A 6699-nucleotide genomic window follows, 5' to 3' on the forward strand; every position below is an offset into this window, starting at 1 on the left:
TTGGAACAAAATATGAAAATGGATTGGTGTGTGTTTAACTATTTCTGTGCATGGCATAGTCAAAGAACCACCTGACACAAAGCCATGGATCATGGAATAAATTATATTGTTACTCAAATTATCAAGCTTGTTATGCTACACTTTACGTTCTAAGCAGCAGCCAGGCATGGTAGTCTAAGGGTGTATTCACACCTGCCTCGTTTGGTTCGATTGAATCGAACTCTAGTTCGTTTCCCCCCTTGGTGCGGACCTTTTGGGCAGGTGTGAATACAGCAATCGAACTCGGGTGCGGATCAAACAACCGAACCGAGACCCAGCTGAAGAGGTGGTCTCGGTACGGTTCCAAACGAACTCTGGTACGGTTCGTTTACGGTGTGAACATGAACCGACCCAACTGCAGAAAACTGCGTCTTTTTATTTGACTGCTCTTATGAGGATACTTAACAAAACGGACATTTTGGCATAATGGTGTCTAAAGCGAGCGAGCGAGCGAGCGAGCGAGCCAGAGTGCGCGCACGGCAGAGAGAGAGGGAGCGAGAGACCTTGCGTGTGTGTGCCAGCTAGTGTGCCTCACGAAGCGCATGTAAGGACCCAAGCAATCAGTTGTCGGTGCGGGGGGGCTTTTATCTATACCATATAGTTTCTTCATATTGCGTTTGTAGAGAATAACACCAAATCAGTAAAATAACAAATATTACATTACGAAATATCTCCATGCTGAGCCTGTTTGTGCACTTCCTGCTTTTCCCTGCTTGAGAATTCCTGTCCAATGAATGGACGACCTTAGCACACGTGTGGTTTTGTTTACACATTTTGGTTCACTTGCAAAAAGAGCAGTGTGAAAGCGAACCGTACCAAACAAAAAAAATCAACATCCTATTTGGTCCGGACCAAAGCAAGTGAACTATCGGACTTTCCTGGTGTGAATACACCCTAAGGGTGTATTCACACCTGCCTTGTTTGGTTCGATTGAATCGAACTCAAGTTCGTTTCCCCCCTTGGTGCGGACCTTTTGGGCAGGTGTGAATACAGCAATCGAACTCGGGTGCGGACCAAACAATCGAACCGAGACCCAGCTGAAGAGGTGGTCTCGGTACGGTTCCAAACGAACTCTGGTACGGTTCGTTTACGGTGTGAACATGAACCGACCCAACTGCAGAAAACTGCGCCTTTTTATTTGACTGCTCTTATGAGGATACTTAACAAAACGGACATTTTGGCATAATGCTGTGCATGTGTTATTGTTCGTTCAAGCGCGAAAGAAAAAGAGAATTCTGGCGCGCTGTCTGTGCACGCGATACTGTTGCGCGTCTTTCTGCGAGCCGTGTGTGCATTCACAGACAGAGCGTTCTCTTTTGTATTACCGCGCAAATGGTTTAAAAGCACGTTCTCTCCGCCGGAACCGTACTTGCAGCACATCGTCGTCTTCTCAAAATCTAATTACAACATCGTATAGATGACATTTTGTCATATGCTCAATAGTTTCTTAATATTGCGTTTGTAGGGAATAACACCAAATCAGTAAAAGAACAAATATTGCATTAAGAAATATCTCCATGCTGAGCCTGTTTTTGCACTTCCTGCTTTTCCCTGCTTGAGAATTCTTTTTTTAATTATTTCTTTATTTAAAAGGGACAGCGCACATTAATCAACATGAGGACAAAGTCCAAAATGTAAATGTGCCAGATTTAGCCATACAGGCTCATTTTCATCTGCAGTCTCTAGGTTGATGGTTAAGAGAAAACAACAAATACACTACAACAATAAATGCATATCAATAAGAAAGCCTTAGATATAGATAAGTAAGTATAACACCACTATTCCCGATCAGGACAACTGGCAGGTTGATTAAAAAAAAAAAAAAAAAATCCTGTCCAATGAATGGACGACCTTAGCACACGTGTGGTTTTGTTTACAAATTTTGGTTCACTTGCAAAAAGAGCAGTGTGAAAGCGAACCGTACCAAACAAAAAAAATCAACATTGCATTTGGTCCGGACCAAAGCAAGTGAACTATCGGACTTTCCTGGTGTGAATACAAGGGTCTAATTTATGCTTTCTGCAAAATACATTCAGATTTGTATCCAGTAAGGATAAAGTTGCCCTTAACAAATCATTGAAAGCATTATTTAAATAAATCCATGTGTGTAATGCTAATATATTATATTTTTCTGTACTGAGGAAAAAAAAAAAAAAAAGCTAAGTGTCCTTCGTAAATATATGTAGTAAGAAAAAATGGTGAAACTGCATGCATTAGCCAACGCAAAATCTCTAAGGTAAAACTCAGTTTTGTTTTCACATGTACTGGTAAGGGAAAAATGCAACAATGTTTTTAATGCTTGTCGAATTGTATGCTGATCAACGACGAACAATGAGCCATGTATGTATAATTATTTAAATATATATATATTCCGTGTTTTGGATGCGAGTGGCACAATGCAAGCCAGACACCCGCGGCTGCGGCTGCGTCTGATCTGCTCGATCCGCGTGGCAGCATGCAATTTAAAATATTTAAGATTCATCGTATAGACATCGTATAGAGGTAAGGAAGACGGCTCATTAATATTAAAAAACGGTCGTTCGAATGCGATGTTTACCAGACGCTACGATCTTTCAAAGACGTCTCCGCGATGTACGTGTGCTATCTGGGTATACACGTCGTTGGAATCTGAGAATCTACGGGATCCCTGAAAAGGAGAGGGAGGATGTTCGGGAGAGGGTTATCCAGGTCTGTCAGCAGCTTTTACCTGAAGCAAAGGACAAACTTCCATACACTGTCGATACCGTACATCGACTTGGGCGTAAACAAGCGATCAACGACAAGCCTATAGACCTTATGCACCAGAGAAACAAGGGCGCCGCCATCTTTGGAAAATTGTCTTTTAACTTCCGTTTTGCGGTCGCTCTGTATATTTATATGGCATTTCTGTCCAGGAGTAATTAGCTTTTTAAGTGGATTTACTTAATGTAAAGTTAACGAAAGTTATCATGAGGACTGTAATGTTTAAAGCAGATGACTTAACAAATGTAAATCGACCGGGAAGATTTTAAAACGAGCCGTTCATTAATAAACACGCAAAACGCTGTGAAAATACAGACCGGAAGTCAAAAGACAATGAGCGCAGCGCTGAAAAGGGGCGGAGCTACATAAGGTCTATAGAGGGATCATCTTTCAGTTTACCTCGCGCTTCTACCGGGATGCCATTTGGCGGGCAGCGAAGGACTCTCCTTTTCTCAGGAATAACAACTTAAAATTGTCTGAGGATCTTTCCCCGACAGATAGAGAAAAGAGGAACAAACTATGGCCTCTTGTGGACAAAGCGCGGCGGGACAACAAGCGGGCATACTTTGTAGGAGGAAGAGCTTTTGTGGATGGCACCGAAATTTTTCCACCGACCTGAGTTTCCTTCTACGATTGTTTATTTAACTGCTTCACTATGCAGTAAAACTGCACTTTTGCCGATTCAGGATTTTTATAACGAACTAGAGTTCATATCCACGCGAAGCAACTACGCCCTCAAGTCAGGCATTTTGTTACTTTGGGGTTTAACCCTGTTTATGACATTTAACGTTGCACTTTATTAAAATGTCACTTAATAGCCCACATAATTTGCCGAACAAAACGAGGTGTTCTAGGGATTTTTGTTTGTTTGCCACATGTTTGTTACGGGTTCTTCTGTTTTGAAGTTAATATTTTGTGGTTACGCCTACTTTTTGTACTGCACTACATCAATATACCAGGGGCGTAGCCACGGGTGTGCCAGGGTGTGCCGGTGCCACCCACAGTGGCAGCTGGCACACCTAAAAATGGATGCAGAATTATTTTTTAGTCTTAATAAAAAATGTTTTACTAAACTTGGGCTACTGTTGTTTACCTAGAATATATATATATTTTAAATCAACCCTTTCATGCGTAAGTTAAAAATATTTTAACCTGACCCCTTGTTTCCATGGCGACGCGTCATGATTGTCACGTGATAGACACACCGCAGCCACAATAACTAACAGATGTATCGCTATTCGTTTTATTTCGTTTTTCCTTTAAAAATATTCACAAACTTGCTTACCATGTCAACTATATGATATTCCGATTCTTCGTTTAAAAACCTTTATAAATTATCTTTCTTGATCTATAACGAGATGCAGTTCAGAGTCCTGTCAGCCGGATTTACAGCACCTGAATTCCCCAGTTTCTCCCGAAATACATGAAAGTAAGTGGCTGTTGAACTGGGAGAAACAGAGTAAACTTTATAGTTCCACTATGTGTGTCTGATATATGAATAAAACACGTCGGCAAATTACTTTTGAATAGATTGTTTTTGCTGCTTCCATAGACATCAGTGTGTATTTTACAAACTACAAATGTATTGTTTTACTAGTACTTATTATGTCTATTTAAATGTCTGAAACATAAAATAAACAATATGTGGTTGAAAACACTGCATATTAGTTGTGATAGCTGAGCGCGTCCGTCTCTGGCTCAGCGCCAGCCGAGCCAACGCGCGAAAGCAGTTTGAATCTGGCAGTTTTGTGACATCACTGAACATTCTAAAGTAACGCAAGTGTATTTCCCTCATATTAAATATAAAACGCATCTGTATACTGATATTTTTCTAACGTCTGCACTCCTTTATTAAGGGAGTATGGATGTATAAACAGACGTTTCAATATATTAGTATTAAACGCATTTTCTGATCATTTATATTTCAAGTTTTGACTGCAAATGTCACGTCCATAACGCTGGAACTCCCCAATAGTAATGTAAAGATGTGGTAGCATTGGATCTGGACGGGAAGGATAACTCTGGGAGTTGGAAGCATAGGTTGGAAGGGGGGTGTGTCGCGAATCTGCCTTCTCACACCGCGACCAGTGTTGTGTGTAACTTATTACAAGTAACTTGAGTTACGTAATCAGATTACTTTTTCAAGTAACTAGTAAAGTAGCGCATTACTTTTAAAATTTACAACAAAATATTTGAGTTACTTTTTCAAATAAGTAACGCAAGTTACTTTTGTTTTCCCATTTATTGACTGACAGCTCTCTTGTCGAGAGAGAGTGTGTAAACATGATGGTTATTGTAGTTATAAACTAAATGTGAGCGTGCATTTACTCATCTCACTTGCACACAAAAAAGATTCAATATTCCTCAATATGAATAAAATCAGTGAAATGCAGAATCAGAATACTATGCAAACCTCCAATAACTAAATGTTAAATAAAACAATTATTTATGCATTTAATCTCACTTTATTGACTAATATACTTAGCCTATGACATCCAGAATAACAGCAGCTGAAAGGTTTGTTTGAGCTGTTCCTCTACTGTACACTGCTGTACTCTATCTCTACTGTACACACGTGATTCTGCATTTCCTTCAGCCTGAGGATTATTAATTCACTTTTGGTGTGAAAGGGTCTTTACATTTGCCCAAAAATATAACTTTTTTTGTTATAAAAAACAAGGCCAGCCCAGATGAAAAAAAAAAAGTAACGCAAATGTAATGTAACACATTACTTTTCTAAAAAGTAACTAACACAATTAGTGTTATTGGGTCGGTCCTAAATTGACAGGGTCGGTCGGGTTACGGCAAACAAGAATATTTTTAAGGCTGGCCTAATCTGACAATAAATGTGGCACACCCAGATTTTCAGATGCACACCCAGAGTATCTTTTCTGGCTACGCTACTGCAATATACTGTTTTTTATTGTAGTTTGCTGTGCTCATAGGCACATATTTCTTTAGTCCGATCTCAACGCGTTATTTGTATTAGCTTAAATGTAAAATTTTCTTTTTCTTTTTTTTTTTCTCTTCCTTTTTTCCTTGATGGTTCTTTCTATTCACTCACTTAATGTCAGAGGGCTAAGAAACCTTACTAAACGAAAAGCTATATTTTTGTACCTTAAACAGTTTAATTCGGATTTTTATTTTTTACAAGAATGTCATTCAATCAAAGAAGACTTTCGTTTTTGGAGATCACAATGGGGCTTGGACATGTGGATGTCACATGGAACGTCAAGTTCAGCTGGAGTTTGCATTTTACTTCATCGCTTTAAGGGGAAAATTCTGTTTTCTGACTGTGTTTCTGTTTTGTTTGACTCTGTTTTCTTTTCTGATCCGAGTGGTCGGTATATTTGCCTCCTACTTGAAATCTCATGATGTTTATTGTCACAAACCTTTATGGTCCTAATCAACAAAAAGAAAATGAAGATTTCCTTCATCGAATGGAAGAACGTATACTTTTATTGTTAAATAACTACCCCAACTCTTATTTGGTTTTCGGAGGAGATTTCAATGTGGTTATGGACAATAATTTTGATAGATGGCCCCCAAAATCTAATAATTCTAATTCCTACTTAAAGATGTTCATGCAAAGATTTTCTTTGGTTGATAACTGGAGAGAATCTCATCCATCTTTAAAGGTATTTACATGGAATAACAAGTCTTTTTCCTGCCAATCTCGCATTGACCTATTTCTTGCTTCTAAAGAGCTGCATAATATTTCAACTGATATTATACCTTCACCTTTGTCTGATCATAAATGTATTTCTATTTGCATCCCTCTTTCAACTACTGTTAATTCATCTAGTACTCCCTCCTATTGGAAACTTAATAACTCAATTCTTGCCTATGATGAAGTTAAAAACAAAATTGATGAAATTATAACAAATTATTGGAACAAAGCTAAGGAAGAAGATAACT

This window comes from Squalius cephalus (assembly GCF_949319135.1).
Source record: "Squalius cephalus genome assembly, chromosome: 2".
Taxonomy (NCBI): Eukaryota; Metazoa; Chordata; class Actinopteri; order Cypriniformes; family Leuciscidae; genus Squalius; species Squalius cephalus.